The sequence below is a fragment of the Triticum urartu genome, chromosome 6 (assembly GCF_003073215.2).
Source record: "Triticum urartu cultivar G1812 chromosome 6, Tu2.1, whole genome shotgun sequence".
In the NCBI taxonomy this organism is placed as follows: domain Eukaryota; kingdom Viridiplantae; phylum Streptophyta; class Magnoliopsida; order Poales; family Poaceae; genus Triticum; species Triticum urartu.
In genome coordinates this window covers 287,510,896-287,532,407 of record NC_053027.1, presented here as the reverse complement: position 1 = coordinate 287,532,407, position 21,512 = coordinate 287,510,896, and the positions used below count along the sequence as shown (strand labels likewise).

The 21,512-nt window shown below is 43.3% G+C and overlaps 2 pseudogenes; both read right to left on the bottom strand.

The window, feature by feature from the left end:
- Positions 1–11,677: 11,677 nt before the first annotated feature.
- Positions 11,678–11,753, bottom strand: LOC125517745 (annotated as a pseudogene).
- Positions 11,754–12,116: 363 nt separating this feature from the next.
- LOC125517740 lies at positions 12,117–12,191 on the bottom strand (annotated as a pseudogene).
- Between the last annotated feature and the right edge of the window lie 9,321 nt (positions 12,192–21,512).

Below are 21,512 nucleotides of genomic sequence, written 5' to 3'. Positions count from 1 at the left end.
TCTTGGTCTCAACACATGAGTAGGTGGTTCTCTCTCAGAACAAATGAGTTGGAATGATGTGTGTGTTCTGATGGCTCTCTCTTCGAATGAGAAGGAGGTGGAGGGGTATATATAGCCTCCACACAAAATCCAACTGTTACACAGTTTTCCAATCTCGGTGGGACCGAATCAATAAACTCGGTCGGACCGAAAATGTAAACCTAGTGAGAGTTAGTGATTTCGGTGGGACCGACTGGATCAACTCGGTGGGACCGATGTGCTAGGGTTAGGGTAAATCCAAAACTCGGTTTGACCGATTACTCAAACTCGGTGGGACCGATTTGGGTAATAGGTGAAACTGAGATTTGGTCAAGCAAACTCGGTGGGACCAATTGCATATCTCGGTGGGACCGAGAATATTGCAATGGGCAACAGAGAGTTTGCAAGCCCATCTCAGTGAGACCGAGATCCCATCGGTGAGATCGAGCTGATTAGGGTTTGGCAGTGGCTTATGACAAGTGAAACTCGGTGGCGCCGGATAGGAAAAATCGGTAGGACCGAGTTTGGCTTAGGGTTTAGGTCATATGTGGATATGGGAAAGTATTTGAGGATTTTGGAGCATATCATTAAGCACATGAAGCAAGAGGCTCATTAAGCAACACCTCATCCCTCCTTGATAGTATTGGCTTTTCCTATGGACTCAATGTGATCTTGGATCACTAAAATGTAAAAGTGAAGAGTTTTGAGCTTGAAGCTTTAGCCAATCCCTTGTCCTTAGCATCTTGAAGGAGTTCCCACAACCTTTAGTCCATGCCACTTCATTGTTGAACTTATCTGAAACATGCTAGATAGAAGTGTTAGTCCAATAAGAGATATGTTGTCATCAATTATCAAAACCACCTAGGGAGCACTTGTGCTTTCAATCTCCCCCTTTTTGGTAATTGATGGCAACATACATCAAAGCTTTAGATAAATATATACAGAACAGCAAGTAAAGCTTTGGAAGAACATGTAGCAAGCATAGGCTCCCCCTACATGTATGCACTCATGTAAATATGAAATATAGAGGCATGTGAGAGCATAATCATGACAGAGTAGGCAATGTGTTACATGTATCTTGGCTATATGCATCAGAGGAAAAGATTATTAAGGAAAATACCTTCATGCTGATGAGTCCTTCTTGCAAACAGTATGTACATAAGCAAGAACTCCTCATACTCATGATTTTGACGCATATACTTACCTTGTGGTCTCGAGTTGGCTTAGGATGGAATGAACCTGCAAACAAGGTTAGATAACATAGGTATATCCACTAGCCAGAGCAAACAAACGAAACCACAAGAATGCCAAGACTGGGATGACATGCAGAGAGTGATAACATTGGATTCAACATGTCCCCAAGAATAAAGATATGCAATGAATTTGGCTGATTTCTTTTCCCTTAGGTGTCTTGCTCCCCCTGAATCTTACATGGGATATTGGGAGAAGATAGGAAACAGAAAATCAGAGCTGAATAGAACTTAATTCAAATGAGTTCATATGAACATGTCTTTCCCCCAAAAAGACATGTGGCATCTCTCCTCTTGAACATCAAGCATCTGGGATCCTTGAGACTTTCTCTCCCCCTTAATACTTTTTCTCTCCCTTGGTGTGATCTCTCTTTCCTACAAGCTTTGATGTGATCTCTCTCTCCCCCTTTGACATCAATTTCCAAGAAGGTTTTTCCTGGAATCTGTCGAATAGGTTTGGTCCTTGAGATTCAGCATAAAGCAGAGGATAAAATTGTGATGCTTGTGGAGGACAAGATTCATTGAGTGGAGCTGGATCAGGAGAAGGGTAGAACAAGTGGCAAACTGTTTTTCTGATTGCAAAGTCGGTGGCACCGAGTGGCACATTTCGGTGGTACCGAAAAGATTCGGTTGGACCGAAATTTGCAAGTCGGTGAAACCGAGTTTACACAGAGAAAAACACTTGTCATCTCAGCTCACTAGTCAAGAAGATCTCACAAAGATTTGCAATGAATTAGCTGAAGGATTTGCAAGAAATTTGATGCAGAAATATGCAGAACAAAAACAAACAGGAAAAGAGTGAAAGTTTCTAGATGAAGTTTTTTTTGTTTTGTTTTGTGTGAGAGAGAAGGAAACAAATATGCAAGGAACAAATGCAATAACTCAGAAAAGGACACAAGAGAACTTCATCTAGAATTGGGCGGTGACATAGTCACCTATGTTAGAGTATATTGACTTAGGAGTCAAGTGAGGACACTTGATCATAGGTCATACTCATCGTTTAAGCTCAAAATGGGGTTACCATTTTTCATTTAAGCATCTTGATATATTCACATCTTGTTGAGTTGCTTTGACTCATGTCTTGGAGTAAAGCTTCTCTAAGATGGAATGACATACCTTGGGTGGTGATGTGGTTCTTGCTCATGTAGTTGAACTTGTGTGGGTGCTCAGGGTTGATGTAGTTCATCAAGAGTTGGGAGCACCACTTGGAGTTTGAGTTCATCTACCTACATGGGTTAGTTCTTGCAAGGAAGAGCACTTGTGTATCCAAAAATGACAATCATGAAGCTTAACATAGAATTTGTCAAAGGATATGTTTGAATGGTTTTGTGCTTCCTCGTCTTCAACCACTATTGTGTAGAGTCTTGGTCTTGTAGAGATTGCTCAAGATGTGAGTGAGTCGCAATCTCATGGAATTAAATTCAACCAAACACCTACATGGGTTAGACAACATGCAAGGTGCAAATATATCCATGACATAAGATAGTTATCATAAGAGATACATCATGGATTAGTTATAAGCTCATGTCTTGCATGTAGCCAATGGAGTTTCTACTCCAAGTTCGAAGCATCAATGATGTTCAATTCTCCTCTCAACCTGCAAAACACTTTCTCATCAAGCGGTTTAGTGAATATATCCGCTAATTGCTTATCGGTGCGAACATGCTTAAGATTGATGTCACCCTTAGCAACATGATCTCGAATGAAATGATGACGAACTTCAATATGCTTAGTTCGAGAATGTTGTACCGGATTATGACCAATTTTGATAGCACTTTCATTGTCACACAGCAGTGGAACATGTTTCACATAAATCCCATAATCTTTAAGAGTTTGGGTCATCCAAAGTAATTGAGCACAACATGAACCAGCGGCAATGTATTCCGCTTCGGCGGTGGATAAGGATACCGAGTTTTCTTTCTTGGAAGACCAAGACACAAGAGATCTACCAAGAAATTGACAAGTACCCGAAGTGGACTTTCTATCAACCTTGTCTCCGGCATAATCTGAGTCGGAATAGCCAACAAGATCAAAAGAAGACCTCTTAGGATACCAAATGCCAAAATTTGGTGTATGGATTAAATATCTCACTATCCTTTTCACAGCCTTAAGATGACAATCTTTAGGAGCAGCTTGATATCGTGCACACATGCACACACTTAGCATAATATCGGGACGTGAAGCACATAGGTATAACAATGAACCAATCATAGAGCGATAAACCTTTTGATCAATAGGTTCACCATCTTTGGTCAAATCATTATGTCCACTAGTAGGCATGGGTGTAGACATACCTTTGCATTCTTGCATATTGAACTTCTTGAATAAGTCATTGGTGTACTTTGTTTGAGAGACAAATGTACCTTCCTTAGTTTGCTTGATTTGCAACCCGAGAAAGAATTTGAGTTCACTCATCATAGACATCTCAAACTTCTCTGACATTAGCTTTCCAAACTTTTCACTAAAGAGAGGGTTAGTTGAACCAAATATGATGTCATCAACATAAATTTGGCATACAAATAGTTCTCCATTAACCCTTTTAGTAAAAAGAGTAGAATCAATTTTACCAATTTCAAAACCACTTGTAGTAAGGAACTTGGTCAAGCATTTATACCATGCTCTAGGAGCTTGTTTAAGACCATAAAGAGCTTTGTGAAGTTTGTAAACATGATTTGGTTTCTTAGGATTGACAAAGCCGGGAGGTTGTTTGACATAAACTTCCTCCTCTATTTCTCCATTTAGAAAAGCACTTTTAATGTCCATTTGGTACAAGGTGATATTATGGTGATTAGCATAGGCAAGTAAGATGCGAATGGACTCAAGTCTAGCAATGGGAGCATACGTCTCACCATAGTCCATACCTTCGACTTGTGTGTATCCTTGGGCGACGAGACGTGCTTTGTTGCGAACCACTTGTCCATCTTCATCTTGCTTATTGCGAAACACCCATTTGGTACCAATGATGTTGTGGTTGTTGTCGGGCTTCTCAACCAATGTCCAAACTTGGTTTCTCTCAAAATTATGTAGCTCTTCATGCATAGCGTTTATCCAATCCGGATCTTCCAAAGCTTCTTCAACCTTCATTGGTTCAATGCTCGAGATGAATGAATAGTTTTCACAAAAGTTAGCTAAACGAGTTTTTGAGCGAGTGATTCTCCTGGTTTGTATATCATTGAGGATTTGCTCGACGGGATGATCTTTGGCAATTCTTGCTCGAACTCGTGAGAGCTTTTGCTTGGGTCTTTGTTGAGCATCTTCTTCATCTTGTTCTTCTTCTTGGCCTTCTTCATTGTTGACGTCGTCGTTCTCTTGTCGTGGTGGAGAAGGAGGTTGTTGATGTTCATCTTGACGTACTTCCTCGTTTTCTTCATCTTGGTGTGGCCCACTTGTGGATGCTTCTGTGTCGATTCTTGGTCACCTTGTCGTGAAGTAGAAGCTTCCACTTGGACGGACGAAGTACTCTCCTTCACCTCTGTTGGACGAATTTTGCCAATAGACAAGTCTTGAATTGCTTCTGAGGGGTCTTTGTCTCCTACATCAATTGGCAATTGCTCTACTTGCGAGCCATTAGATTCATCAAACTTCACATCTACCGTCTCTTCAACCTTTCGGGTGAAATTGTTGTAGACACGGTAAGTGTGAGAGTTTGATCCATAACCAAGTAGAAAACCTTCATGAGATTTAGGAGCAAACTTTGAACGATGATGCTTATCAAGAATGTAGCACTTTGAGCCGAATACTCGAAAGTATCCAACTTGAGGCTTATTACCGGTGAGGAGCTCGTATGCCGTCTTGCCGAGTAGCTTGTGAAGATATAAGCGATTTGTTGCGTGACAAGCTGTCTCAACCGCTTCTGCCCAAAAGTGCTTTGGCGTCTTGTATTCATCAAGCATTGTTCTTGCCATTTCGATGAGCGTCCGGTTCTTCCTCTCAACAACTCCATTTTGTTGAGGTGTGTATGTAGCCGAGAACTCGTGTGAAATCCCTTCTTCGTCAAGAAAGGTGTCCACATTTGCGTTCTTGAACTCCGTTCCGTTGTCACTCCGAACCTTCTTGATCTTCACATCAAACTGATTATGGGCTTTCCTAGCGAAGTTTCTGAAGATCTTCTGGACCTGCGACTTGTCATTAAGAAAGAACACCCACGTAAATCTTGAAAAATCATCAACTATAACTAGACCAAAAGAATTTCCACCGAGACTCTTGTAGGCATTGGGACCAAAAAGATCCATGTGAAGCAGCTCGAGTGGCCTCCTTGTGGTCATGATGTTCTTCACGGGATGTCTTCCTCCAACCTGTTTACCTTCTTGACAAGCACTGCAAATTCTATCCTTATCAAATATGACATCGTTAACTCCAAGGATATGATTTCCTTTAATAAGCTTGTCAAGGTTTCTCATGCCAACGTGACCTAGTCGTCTATGCCACAACCAGCCTTTTGAGGATTTAGCAACAAAGCAAGTTTTAGGTTGTGCCTTTTTAGAGAAATCGACAATGTAAAGATCACCTCTACACATACCCGTAAAGACCATTTTATGATTGTCTCGACGAAATACTTGGCAATCTACTTTAGTAAATAGGACGTTCAAACCGAAATCAGCAAGTCTAGATACTGAAAGTAAGTTATAGCCAAGAGATTCAACGAGCATGACATTTTGAATGGAACTATCATGTGAGATGGCCACCTTACCAAGGCCAACCACTTTACCCTTTGAATTATCACCAAAGGTGACATATTTTCGAGGGCCGTTGTTTTCAGCAAGTTCACGGAACATCTCTTCATCTCCGGTCATATGATCAGTGCATCCACTATCAAGAACCCATTCCTTTCCTCCTGATTCATATCCCCGAAGATTTGCCATAAGACCAAAATGTCTCATTGCATTATCAAGATCGGAGTCACTATCATCATCATCATAATATTCATGTTCATCATGATCTTGTGACTCATCATTTCCTAGAGAGGGTAATTCATTAGATAAATGATCAAAGTGGTTACTTTTATGAATTCTTATAGCTTTGAGTATGATATCATTAATGATTCCAACATCTCCTTTAGCATGCTTAAGATTGGCAAGTTCAAGAAGACATTTAAAACTAGGATCACTAGAGTTCATCTTCCTCAAGGCAATAGATTTATGGAGAATTTCATCCAAAGTTTTCAAGGAGTGATTGGGAAACTGTTCCTCAAGAAATTTCCATATAGTATAGGCGCAATTTTGAGTAGGCAAACTAGCAATCAAATCTTTGGGCAATCCTCTAATGATGAGCTCAATAGTTCTAAGATTGCGAATCATGTTAATATCTTCATCTAGGGTAGGATGCAGGGGATCAATATGGGGTGCACAAGGACTAGCAATATACTTGTTCAAATGATATTGATTGAAGATTACAAGCATCTCATTTTTCCACTCATGAAAATACTTTCCATCAAGAATAGGCACTCTATGTCTAAGACTCCCTAGAGTAGACACATCCATCTTCCTCCAATGGTGATTAAACCAAGGCAATGGAAACCTGGCTCTGATACCACTTGTAGGATCTAGAAGTAGATGTGTCTAAAGGGGGGGTTAGACACTTCGTGCTAAAGTTGCAATTTTTTAATCTTTTTCGGTTCAAGTGGAGTTTAGGCACAATTTCAATACACACAATACATATCAAGCAAGCATGCAAAGAGTATATGAGCAGCGGAATGTAAAGCATGCAACTTGCAAGAATGTAAAGGGAAGGATTTGGAGAGATCAAACGCAATTGGAGACATGGCTGTTTTTCCCGTGGTTCGGATAGGTGGTGCTATCCTACATCTACGTTGATGGAGACTTCAACCCACGAAGGGTAACGGTTGCGCGAGTCCACACAGGGCTCCACCCAAGGGCAACGGTTGCGCGAGTCCACGAAGGGCTCCACCCACGAAGGGTCCACGAAGAAGCAACCATCCACAAAGGGTCCACGAAGAAGCAACCTTGTCTATCCCACCATGACCATCGCCCACGAAGGACTTGCCTCACTAGCGGTAGATCTTCACGAAGTAGGCGATCTCCTTCCCCTTACAAACTCCTTGGTTCAACTCCACAATCTTGTCGGAGGCTCCCAAGTGACACCTAGCCAATCTAGGAGACACCACTCTCCAAGAAGTAACAAATGGTGTGTAGGTAATGAACTCCTTGCTCTTGTGCTTCAAATGATAGTCTCCCCAACACTCAACTCTCTCTCATAGGATTTGGATTTGGTGGAAAGAAGATTTGAGTGGAAAGCAACTTGGGAAGGCTAGAGATCAGGATTCATATGGTAGGAATGGAATGTCTTGGTCTCAACACATGAGTAGGTGGTTCTCTCTCAGAACAAATGAGTTGGAATGATGTGTGTGTCTGATGGCTCTCTCTTCAAATGAGAAGGAGGTGGAGGGGTATATATAGCCTCCACACAAAATCCAACCGTTACACAGTTTTCCAATCTCGGTGGGACCGAATCAATAAACTCGGTCGGACCAAAAATGTAAACCTAGTGACCGTTAGTGATTTCGGTGGGACTGACTGGATCAACTCGGTGGGACCGATGTGCTAGGGTTAGGGTAAATCCAAAACTCGGTTTGACCGATTACTCAAACTCGGTGGGACCGATTTGGGTAATAGGTGAAACTGAGATTTGGTCAAGCAAACTCGGTGGGACCGATTGCATATCTCGGTGGGACCGAGAATATTGCAATGGGTAACAGAGAGTTTGCAAGCCCATCTCGGTGAGACCGAGATCCCATCGGTGAGACCGAGCTGATTAGGGTTTGGCAGTGGCTTATGACAAGTGAAACTCGATGGCGCCGATAGGAAAAATCGGTAGGACCGAGTTTGGCTTAGGGTTTAGGTCATATGTGGATATGGGAAAGTAGTTGAGTATTTTGGAGCATATCATTAAGCACATGAAGCAGGAGGCTCATTAAGCAACATCTCATCCCTCCTTGATAGTATTGGCTTTTCCTATGGACTCAATGTGATCTTGGATCACTAAAATGTAAAAGTGAAGAGTCTTGAGCTTGAAGCTTTAGCCAATCCCTTGTCCTTAGCATCTTGAAGGAGTTCCCACAACCTTTAGTCCATGCCACTTCATTGTTGAACTTATCTGAAACATGCTAGATAGAAGTGTTAGTCCAACAAGAGATATGTTGTCATCAATTATCAAAACCACCTAGGGAGCACTTGTGCTTTCAGTAGGCCTCTCCCACTATCTTCGAGAAGCAACTCCATCACCCATCCAGCACTCTACCCCTCTCCCTCCCTCTCCCTCCCTCTCTCTCTCTCTCCTCTCTCTCTCTCCCATCATATTTCCCGTCCTTCAGTTATGTATGGATGTCGACCGATCTCCCTCAAGACATAGCTGGGTCTCTCCTTCTCAACACATATACGAGTCGTTCTACCTCTATAGTTAGGCCTCTGCCTACCCCTCCCACCACCCCCCTCCCCCCACACACACCGATACATCGAGCACTCTAGTCATGTCTCCCTGCCACACACAAACTTGATGTGTGCCCTCTAACGTTCCGGTAGGCCAGTCGCCCTATATCTTTGACTTGTACACACACACACACAATTTTGATGGCTCTCTTCATCGATCTCGCACCCACCCACTTGATCCTCTCTTCAACTCTATCGATAGCTATGACCCCTCCCTCTCTTCTCGTGGATTGCCCGACCCTCTATGTATGATATGGATAGGCCTCCATTTCACACACATTGCATGCAAAAATTTGTTTGAGATGTCATCGACACATATTCCCACAAATAATTCACGAAATCAACCCACCACCCCACCCCCCACCCCAAAACAAAAAACACTCACGAACGCGGTTTGTATCTCTCACACACACTCACGTAGGTGGGGGACGTGCTCGAAGAGAAGAGGTGCATGCACGGCGCACGTACTCCCATCTCTTTCCCGACCACACCCGCACCGGTACATGGTGGAGCTCATTTCTGTACGAAAAAGGTAGCCCACGTGGTAATTTGGCATGTGTACTGGTTGTCCACTTGGTGGAGGGAGGATCGTCTACCACGGGTGAACAAAACAAATTGCGACTTGACGTGTTATGTTAAAAAAAAGAGGCAAACCATGTGGGGCCTACCTTAGAGGCAAGGCTCTATACACTAGAGTACTTTTGATGTGTCCCGTCAACTCGCAGAACGAGGAGAAGCTTACTTAGTACGCCGTCTCCCCCGCCCACGGGCGCGGTGGCTCGCAGGATGAGGTGAAGCTTGCTTACTATGCCTTACGCCCGCTCCCTCTCCCATGCACGCGGTGGCTCGCAAGACGAGGAGAAAAATTTACTACTCCCTCCGTTTACTCCTCGTCCCTACTACCTTGGTTATAGATATTACATCATATTGTTTGGAATATATATGTCCTTTAGTAGATTTCAATATGAACTACTAGTACATACTCCAAACACTGATGTATATAGACGTATTTTAGAGTATAGATTCACTCATTTTGCTCCGTATGTAGCACTCTCCCTCGCCCCTCGACCCTCGCCCACGTGGTGGACGTGCAGCAATTCATTCGGTCTCATATAGCCAGAACGAGATATACTTCACTACCATTATTGCTCGACTTCCCGAAGAGGCGAAGAGCCAATTGCAAGGTCAATATTTTGGAGATGCCAAGAGCAAGGTTATAGGAGAATCAGTAGTAGGTGCCTCGTCATTTATAAATAAAGTTTTTTTTCTTCAGTGGCACGTACGCAATATGATAGGTTCATATGGAGAGAAAAGGAGACCGCTCCACTATATACATAGTCAGGATGGGCCAGCCTACACGGTTGCTTGCTGGGGTTGCTCTCTTCACACTCTCTCGCACAAAATGACTGTGGCCACATCTCTAACATCCTGGCGGATCACCTCCGCTTGGGGAAGGGGTGGATGCTTAGCGTAGATCCGGTGGCCGTCGCCGACGGTGAAAACCCACTGTCGGCACGTCCCGATCAGGGGTCCCCGCCGTTCTCTCTCACAAAGCCGGTGAGGTTGCCTTCGTCCCTTGCTCACTGCCGCGACGTGGGCAGTTGCCGCCTCCCGCTGCCCTCCTCAAGGTTGAGCTACGTCCCTCAGTTACAATTCCCTTTACAGTCGGCTTGCACCACTGCTCCAGCTGCCCACATCACTCCCTGTGGATATTTCTCTACTTCTTTGCCCCGCATATACTTTTACTGGCTTCTACGTACTGTATTTGTGATGGGTTTATGTCTCATCAACTAGTCCCAGTAATCTTATTCTAATCACGCTTGTTCAATTTCTTTGCCACATGGGATGCTCATCTCGATTTTGGTGAAACTACACAAAATGATCCGATCACTACAAGAAATATGTCAACTTATGACCACCACTATTGGTCACTGAATGGTCACAAATTTCCATTTATGACCTTTTTGTGACCAAAAACATAAGGTCAAAAGCCGGGCGTCGTAAACTGACTATAGCGACCTTTCTTCTGGAATGGTCGCAAATGTTTATGACAAAAATATGTCCACTGTGGCGTTTTGGTCACTAGCAACCTCTCTAGGCCACGTAGGCATCCAGCGTGGCAAGCTGATGTGGCACAAGATTCAGCCCGGTCCAATTCAGTTTTCTACATGGGCCTAGCCCAACAATTCGGCCTTTTTTATATTTTTTCTTGATTAATTTTGGTCAACTACATGGGCCAGGCCCAACGTTGTAGCCTTTTTTATTGTTGGCCCGTGGCCTTTTATTATTTATTGCTTTTCTATTTTCAGCCATTATATATTCAAGCTGGTCCCACTAGTCAGATGGGTCCCACTTGTCATGATCATCTCTCAAATTGGTCCCACATGTCAAAAATGTACAAAATTGACAGATTATTTTCATAAGTGGGCCCATTGGTCAAGTTTCCATTTCACAAGTTTTCAGATCATATAAATAATCAAAAAGAATCATCAAATATACCACTAAATAAATCTATTACAATCTTTACCACACATATATGCTACATTATGCTACTCTTCACTAAGTAGAACTTGAAGGCTTCACACTTGCTTCATACTTCACGGCTTCACACTTGAGCATCTGTAAAAGAGGAACAACCACAAATTTAAATCTCAATTACAGTATATGCAGAAGCAGTTCAAAGTTGAAACAACATCAATTAAATACACGCGCACAGAAACATAGGAGTCAAAATGCAGTATAGGACCAGGACAAGGAAACTCCTGTTATCAAATCAACACATAGCTTGTAGCAAAACAGCACAGAAACACGTGGATATCTCATGTGAGCATCATGCTGTGGTTTTATTAAACAATGATATAGCAACAGAATACAATATCTTCAATGCAAACCAGCAATAGAATTGCTCCTGCTAGCTGCTGTTGCTGCCACAAAACGCATGACACATTAGTTGCAGTACAAGCTATGGATCAGAAGTAGCTGGTTACACTAATCATGAAATATTAGTGGGAATCCGAACGATTTTCTTCATCACCCGGAATCATGTAGTTCAACCCAACAGAACACAATGAGCAATAAGGTTCATAACCAATGAAGGAATGCATGTACAGTCAGTCTAAAGCAGAAAAAATGTGCAAATGTACTTCAGGAGATGGCGTGACCCGTCGATTTTCTTCATCACCCAGGTAATGCACATCTCATCAGCTAGCAGAACACAAAAAAGAGGATACGAAAATTACTGCTAAGAGGTTTGCAAAAAATCAAAGGAAAGTATTTGCTCAATAATAAAGGAGTACTCCCTCTGTAAACTAATATAAGAGTGTTTAGATCACTAGTTTAGTATTCTAAACACTCTTATATTAGTTTTCGGAGGGAGTACATATATAGTCCAAGAGATGGCATGATCCGTCAGAAGTATCTGGTTGTAATAATCATGAAAATCAGTGGGAATCCGAACAATTTTCTTCATCACCCAGATCATGCACATCTCAGCCAGCAGAACATCACAAGTAACATATGTAAAACAATGATTCTGAGCATGAGCAAACAATGATTCTGAGCATGAGAAAACAATGATTCTATTAGAGTACCAGCAAATCAGACTGAACTTTCATGGAATGATTAGTATAACTAGACCCATTTTAGTTTAGCATTACATTAAAGACTAGTAGCAGTCGCACAAGCAACTATTGAGCACTGAAGAAACAGGACAGGGAAACAACATACCCTGATGGTGCCCAGGCTGTAGCCTCAGAACCCTGCAAAACCACAAGCGACGTTAACATCAAACACACATATAAGACGCACCATGTTATGAAATGGACATATAAGACGCACATATAAGACGTTAACATCAAATTCACAGTTCAGAAAATTAGTATCTTCTTTGCAAAGGTGAAATGAGATGACTGAACTTGATTTGGCTTTTTAGCTTCCATAATTTCTACTAGCAGCAGATGTTATGAAATGGACTTACTGAATTATCTGAATCAAGGAAAGAAATTTGCAACTAGCTTCAGACCATCTATTACACAGACTGAGAAATCTATTTCCATCCAACTACTTTTACTTTTCTACAAGACTACAACAGTTTTAGACAACTCCAAAGTCCTAAATTTGTTCACAGGTTATTCAACACAAGTAAATTTGTTCACAGGTTATCTACAAGATTAGAACAGTTTCAGACACCTCACACTAACAGTTTCAGATTTCAACAGATTCAGACAACTGTTTTTCAGACTTGGAACAATTTCAGTAAATTGTTCTTCAGACCACAATAGTTTCAGTAAACTATAGCAAAGTCTGAATGTCGTGGAAAACAAATGATTTCACTAACCAAGGGTCTCGGTCAGGAAGACGACGATCTCGAGGGTCCCGCCATAGCCACCGTCGGGCAGGTCGACGACGAGCGTGGTGAGCTGAGCTCGCTAAGCAGGTCGACTACTACTACTACAGAAAATATGCCCTCGCTAAGCTGAGATCTCAATCAACAGAGGCAAGAAGTCGACCAAACCAAACCAAACCAACCAGGGCATTGTTCTTGATGCTGAGCATGAGAATGGAGAGGGGCCCCGTGCTGAACTCCTCCTCCTCCTTCTTCCCCTGCTGCCAACAAAACAAAGACAGAACCAATGACCGTGTCAGTAAGCTGTTGTGGCGGATGAGAACACCGTCGAGGGAGAAGAGGGGCGGAGGAAAGCAGCAGTGCTAATCTAGTTTGAAGAACAATGCCAGCAACTCAACATGGCCTCCTACTTATTGGTAGGCAAAGGATGGTAAGCAATGATGTAGAGAATGGCCAGGTAATTAAGGGGCAACGTGATTGTGCCCAGCAGCAGTAGATGGTGGTCTACTGTTTGTTTGACAGCATTATTAATAGGTGTTTCATGTTGTCTTCTCAGGCAACAACAGTCAGGTACAAGTACACCTAGCAACAGAGCTGCCAAGGACGGATGGACAATGCATATCATCTGTCAAGAAAGATCTACCCACCTAACTGAAAATTGGACAGTAGTATGTGACTGGAATGAAAGGAGAGAAAAGGAATTCCAGGTCCTTTTTCTAGAAACAAAATAATTTACCAGACGCATGCATACACGGGCTAGGGAAGAAAATGATGTAGTGAATTAGTCTGACAGATAGAGAGAAAGAACAGGGAAGGGGATTGTACTACTCACCGGGACGTCCTCTTGGAAGACGCCGTAGCTGTGGGGCGCCTCCATGGCGAACTCCATGCTGTTCCTCGGAGCATCAAACCCTGCAATTGAGCCCAATGAGAATCGGTTAAACTTGCTGCAACACACTGGACTTGGATCGTTCTAAAAAACCCAGCGGAAGCTACTAATCGAGCGAGAAGAGGGGCTCACCGGTGTGCCCTTGCTTGGCGGCGACATGGAAGGCATCGAGGGCGAGGCGGGAGCGGAGCTTGGCGGCCTCGAGGTCGTAGAGCGGGAGGAGGAGGCGCACGGCCTCAGCGTCCGCCGGGACGTAGAGCGCGGACTCCTCGGTGCCGGCCAGGAGGCGGCGCACGGCCTCGGCATCCGCGGATCGGAGGGCTGCGAAGAGCGCCTGGTGGGAGAGCGGCGGGAGATCCATCGTCGAGCGGCCGGCCAACCGGAGAGCCGGCGCGGAGCTGACCAAACGGAACCCTAGCGCGTCGGCCGACCTTCTCGACTCGATCTAGGGCATAGGGTAGGGAAAGATGGTGAGGGGAGGGAGGGACGAGGTCGGCGGCGGTGGTGAGGAGGGCTGCGAGGTCGGCGGTGGGTGGGAGCGGCGGGGAGAGAACTAGATCAGGGAAAGGAGGCTGGGGAGAGGACTGGATCGAGGAAGGAGGTGGCGACAGCTGCGAGGAGAGGAGGGGTGCGATGGGGGGAGTCGATGGGATCCAGAGCTCGGTCGCCATGGCTGCGCCGCGGGCTAGAGTTTCGGGCGCTTGGGAGGCATGGGGATTCGGGCTCCTCGCCGTCGACGACCATGGTGCGGGGGCGGCGGCGACGGCTAGGGTTTGGTGAGCGGGTGCGGATGCGGGAGAGTGGGGGCGTGGGGGCTAGGGTTGGAACGGTGGGGAGTGGGGGCTGCATGGGTGAGGGGGGTGAGAGGGCTACGTGGGTGAGAGGGTGAGGGGATGAGGTCCGCCGTTGGATCCCAGAGCATCCGACGGTGTCGGATGCATGATCCGCGTGATATGCCTATAGACCAATCAGAACGCAACAAACAATTTGAAGACTTTATGACCTTTTAAATAGGTCACGAAAAAATCATTTTCCATTTTTTAGTGCTCAAAATGAGTTCTTTTTTGTAAAAGACCTACCAAATATTTGTTCACATGATATTCTTTATATTCTTTATATTTGTTCAAAATGAGTTCTTTATACTTTGCAAAAGTTTACATCTTGGAATAGTAAACAGTATCGACAAAGGGATTTTTTATATTCTTTGCACAAAAAATCATTTTCCATTTTTCGAGTGCCCCAAATGAGGTTTTTTGTGAAGGACCTACCAAATAATTGTTGCAAAATTGGACCAAATCAATTTTATAAAACACTAGGACATATATAATGCACAATTGAAAAAATGGTTGGGTGAAAAAAGTTTTGATCCACCTCTGGTGGAAGACAAATTGTCGTCGATTCAGCTGGAAACGGGTCAAATTTGAACTGTAGCTGCCTCATAGTTTGCTCTTTATTTTTTCCAAAAATCATTTCTAGGTAAATAAGTATCTATTTAATCATAGAAACACCAAAAAAATTCCAAGATTCAACCACTAGCTAGGAACGGTCAAGTCCGCCATTTTGACCGCATTTTGAAACGGGCATAAAAAATTCAAAAAAATCAAAAAATTGGAAAACCTTCGCATTGTGTCATTATATGTGACCAAGTTTTCAGGAAAAATAATAAACTGGTAATATGGTAATTATTTTAAAAAAGTGTTCTCAGAAATGAGCTATCATGCGTAAAGATTCATGGCTTTCAAGCCAAATGATCAATCTTATGGCCACATTCATCGCATAGTTTGTTCAAATGATCTCATATTGTGCACAAGGGTGCATATTGGAATGGCAAACAATGTTGCCTAAGGAAGTTTTCATTTTCGTTGGACGAAAAAACCATTTTCCATTTTTCGAGTGCCCGAAAGGAGGTTTTTTTGTGAAGGAACTACCAAATAATTGTTGCAAAATTGGACCAAATTATTTTTATAAAATACTAGGCCATATTTAATGCACAATTGACAAAATGGTTGGGTGTAAAAAATTTTGATCCACCTCTCGTGAAAAAGACAAATTTCCGCTGATTCAGTTGGAAGCGGGTCAAATTTGAACTGCAGCTGCCTCATAGTTTGCTATTTATTTTTTCCAAAAATCATTTCTAGTTACATAAGGACCTATTTACTCATAAATACATGGTTTGGTGGCGATACGTCGAGGTTTGGGCGGTGGCCGAGGGCCCCAACTCTAGAGCACGTAAACTCGCATGCCCGTCGCGTGGTCACCGCGTGACCGTAATGTTGCCATGTGTTCTGGGCGGCCTAGGCATGTCTAGTGGGTTGGGCACTCCCCAGGTTGGTGCTAGGAAGAAAATTACAACATAATATTCTCACGAGGAGACCGATCGATGCTCAAACATGAATTAGCAGCCAAGTGTTTGATTTGCGGTACGGGAAATGCTCATGGCCAATGGGCGTGAGTTTTGGCTGAGGATGATCATCTACTAAGGAGAATGTCTTCACAAATTTTTAGCTCAAAAGGAGGATCCTAGGTGGTACTTGCTTTGCAAAGTACCACGCTGGACAAAAATATGAATGTTGAAGCTGGGCTCAAAATAATGAATGGAGTGAGCTGAAATTTTGTGGAGGATGGTTATTTGGGCATAGGAAAGCATTGTAGAAAATTGATACCATTTGGACATGCCAAAGTAGTAGTTCCTTCACAATGCTCTTCTATGGATAGAAACTTGGGAAAACTAGTGAGAGAGATTGGATGAATGAAATGAGCTCAAAATTGGTGTAGGTAAGTTACTTTGGTATGGTCATGCGCTGGTCAATTTTCAGATCATTTGGGTAAGCCTAGCTATTACTTACTTCACAAAGCTTCTCTCGAGGTAGAAACTTTGGAAATTTCCCGAGAAAGATTTACTAGGAAAATTGAGCTGAATATTACCATGTGGCAATGATTTGGGTATGGAAGAGTGCCCGAAAAGTTTGACGGTAATAGGAGGGGTATATATAACACTTGCTTTCCAACGTGCCAATTTGGCCATAAAATATAAATTGAACCTGGGCTCACATAGATGATTTGACTGAGCTGCAATTTGGAGGAGGGTGATAATTTGGGCATATGAAGGAACTGTATACATTTCATGTCATTTAGAGATATAAAAAAGGTACTTCCTTCACAATGCTTCTAGGTGGACAAAAACGTTGAAAATTTGCCGAGGAAGATTTGCTAGGCAAATGGAGCTGAATTTTGTCATCGGTAATGATTTGGATAGGAAAGAGTGCCCAAAAATTCCGAGGGCAATCAAGAATATATAAATAGCACTTCCTTCATAAAGTGTTGTTGTGAACAGAATAGGAAAATGAATATTGTTGAATTAGTTTTGAACTAGGCAAGGAAGGATTTTTACATATTTGATGAAGATATGCCCCAAAGAATTTATGAGATTTTTTTGGGAATTTTGGGAATGATAGAAATATAGGTTGCTTCACAACCTAGGGCAAAAACTGCCACATGGACATGACACATAGGCAAAACTGATGAGATGGCGCCTAGTCATCACAACCCACCACAATCTACAAGGCTATGACCATCTATATTGGTCATTACCAACTAGAAATAAGGCAGCGGACTAGCACTGTTTGCTTTGTGACCATTTCGTGTAAGGAAATTACGACCTTTCTGACCAAAATGGTCGCAATGGTTTAGGGTTTGGAGCCCCTGAAGAGCTTTTGACCAATTGGTCTAAAATGGTCATAAATTTATGATCAATTCTTCGAGGGTCACTGACAGAAGGTCATAAGTTGACATATTTCTTGTAGTGGATGGTCAAAAGGTTGCAAACTTCATTTATTAGGAAGCTCGAACGTTGCCAGCAAATTGAAGCCTGGTCAGGGTTCACGGTTCAAGGGCTAGGGACTGCATGGGTCGTTTTTTCTTTAGTTGCCTCTATTCCAAAATAAGTGTCAACTTTAGTAGTAGTACAACTTTGTACTTAAGTTTGCACAAAGTTGAGAAACTTATTTTGGAACGGAGGGAGTACATATTTGCTATGATCTGTCAATCATTGAGATGCAATAGCATGCATGTTAGTCTCCTTTGTATTTGATGAAATGTTGCAACGGGCAACCTTGGACGCAAGATACATGTAACCCAAGTTGGAAGCTTCATAGCATTGTACAAATTTATCTCGCTGATAAATTACAGTACGTACTATACTAGTACTTCCTCCGTTCCTAAATATAAGTCTTTGTAGAGATTTCACCATGAACCACATGCGGATGTATATAGATGCATTTTAAGTGTAGATTCATTCATTTTGTTCTGTATGTAGTGGAATATCTACAAAGACTTATATCTACTAGTAATAGCTAGCCCCCACTACTAGGAATTCTCTATCCTCTCCTTGAGCCACGTCATCAAAATTGATGTAGTCGTTAGATGAAGTAAATCAGTCCATAATAGCCGTCTGATCTTGACGTTGAGAGGCTCCGCACTAAGCCACATGCAAGCATGCAGAAATACCGTGCCACATGCATGTGAGTGGGTTTTAAATCACATCAACATGTCTCCATGCAAGCATGCACCCGTAGCATGCATGTAAGTGAGCTTATAAGTCCCATTAACATGTCAAAAAGAAAAATATAATCCCATTATGCAGTAGGAGGTGGCTGATCTTTTTTCCTTATGTGGGATGATCTAAATGATGATGGGAGTTTATTTAGTTTGGCTACCACATTTGTCATGCGGTTATAGAGTTTTTTTTGTTCTATGAAATCGATAATTTTGCGCAGAGACATATACCGCTGTTCCGCGCCAACGCGCGGGGACTCATCTAGTAATATTTAGGAACGGAGAGAGTACTATGTAAAGAGTTAGGTGTCGCACGGTGATAGTGTGAGGTGGGCCATGTAATCATTGAGCCTGCGTGATTTCACTTCTCTTGCACGCCTCTACTGTAAGAATGGAGAAAATTGTAATCCAGTAGTAGTAGTATACCTCCTTTTGCCGAAAGCGTGGGACATCCAGCAGTCCTACCACCTCAGTAATAAAGACCAATGAGCCGTCAAATCACATAGAACCAGCAGTAAGTTGGACGGATGAAGCAACCATCACTCTTGCACCAATGAGAGGTCGCGTCCGCTCTGCCCGGGCATGAATGCGGCACCGATTCTTTGGAGTGGCACTGACCGTTTCGGGCGGGAAGCGCGCGCGGGCGATGGAGGGGCTTTGGGTGGGCCAGGCTGGTCAGGAGCAGGCGTGGCAGCTGTCTGCATGTCCCTACCGGACACACCCAGAAACGAGAAGATGCACCGACTTTCGCGGCTAAAATCGTACACTACACAGCATCTCTCTGTAGGAGTAGGTCGATCTGTCGCTCTCTCTAACACACACATGATGTTAAACACACACACACACACACACACCTTGTGCCCGTTGCACCTTCTAACGTGACTTATTACACCTAGACGGAGGGAGTAGTAAGTATACGAGGTACGGTGGCACACTGACTTAAGTCGAATACAAGTGCCCAAAATTTGTGTGCATGTTATAATAAGGATTCACTTAAAATAGTATGTGAGCGAACAGATGGATCAATTGGACAGTGTTCCCGAGCAGTAGCGAGATGTGTGAGGTAAGATACACCGCTGGCACTTTTATTTTTTCTTATTAATTTGTTTGTTTCACCCTCTGACTGGTGGGACCCAACGTACTACATGGAGAGAGGTAAGGTGACTAAGGCTGCATTATTTCTGCACCACTGTGGATAGTCTTACCACCAAAGCCACATGACACGATTATGATTGAAATCCCAATGACTCCCACACACACAAAAAACACGGCATGCTTGTCACACGAATGCAGGAATGTATAAAATGTTATTTCCCTCTCGTTGAACATAACGAGAGGGTTGTGTAGCTGGTTAGCCTATTCGCTCACTCGCTCGCCCTCTCCCAATGGAGCCTCAGCGCTTGTAGTTGCTCTATTCACACTCTCTCGCCCTCTCCAGATCTAAACAAGACTTCGTTGGCCTCTCTCTCCCCTCACTGCTGCTCAAAGAGACGGCAGGATCCGTCCGCCGGGAAGGGAAGGAGGCTTAACGATGTCGCCGTCGGTGAGGGACTACCGGCGTAGCTGTTCACTTTCCACCCAGCGGCGGCGCGGGAGGGCCTCCGACCCCTTCTTCTTTGCCACCGTCCCGTCGCCCACCGAACCACGCCCCAAGAACCTTAAGGTATAATTTACTTACTCCACGTGCATTGCTCTAGCTGCATGTATACAATGAATCTAGGACGTGGTTCAAAGAGGAAAGGAGTGGGGGAAAGTAGTGGGAAAATTTGTATATAGCATGAATCTAGGACGTGGTTCAAAGAGGAAATGAAGGGGGAAAGTTGTATAGCATTAATCTAGGACGTGGTTCAAAGAGGAAAGGAATGGGGGAAAGTAGTGGGGAAAGTTGTATCTCATAAATCTAGGACGTGGTTCAAAGAGGAAAGGAAGGGGCGAAAGTACTAGTTCAAAAAGGAAAGGAAGGGACAAGGCTGTAGAGTTTGAGCAGGACTACATTTGTTGCACTCACATACGGAAAGGCATCTAAAGATAACAAAACTGGGACCAACACAAATATGCTCCTTGGTTGCTTGTTCTTTGTTGCAACAGACTGTGCATGACCACAGTACATCGGTAGATGCACATGGTGCTGGTGCGTCCACTGTCCCGTGCAACTCATTAGCTGTTGTTAATCTAAGGCCCTGTTTGGTTAAAAACTCCCTAGTCCCTACCTGCTCGGTTCCAGGGACTAAACATGGACTAGAGGTTATTAAATGACATGCTAAAAGACCATGTTACCCCTAGTAATGAACTAATAGAGACAAGGTGTGATGCGTGGCAGGGGCAACTGTTGGAAAAAGTCCCAAAAAGACTCCCTCGGGGTCTTCTTTCTTTAGTCCCAAATGCCCACTTTTAGTCCCTAAAAGTCCCTCCTCTTTGGTTTAGATGGGACTGGCACGGAGTTTTTTTAGTCCCTACACCAAAATGTCCCTGTAAACAAACACCCTCTAATAATTCCGCTGGAAAATTGATGCAATGCCACAGTTAAAAGCAAATTACATGTTTAACGAATTTTATTGTTAATATAATCTCTATGTTAATATTAATCAATGCCACCGTTTGAGAAATGCTATTGTCTTGATTTCTTTCCCATTTAGATAAGGTAGATGCTTCTTTTTGTTGGCTTCCGTGTCATCCACCATTATTGACCACTAATTTTTTCCTTTGCACCTCTGTGTAAACAGGGTTATCTGCTTCACCTCGTTGCCATTGTGACCTTTTGTTGCAATGCACAAAAAACTTTTGTTTTAAGAGTGTTTTGTGCAGTTCAACCAAAATGCCACACCGACAATGTTGCTTGATTGCTTGATCTTAGTGGAATTGCACAAGAGGAGATCTTACTTCCTATCCATTAAGGTGAATTTGGTTCAGGTCTTCTTCTTGTGAGTTGTTTGAATTCCGCATCATGAGAGGTCAGTACTAGCCTTCTTTCACATGATTCTGCAGTGTGCATTCATATGTTGTGCTACTTG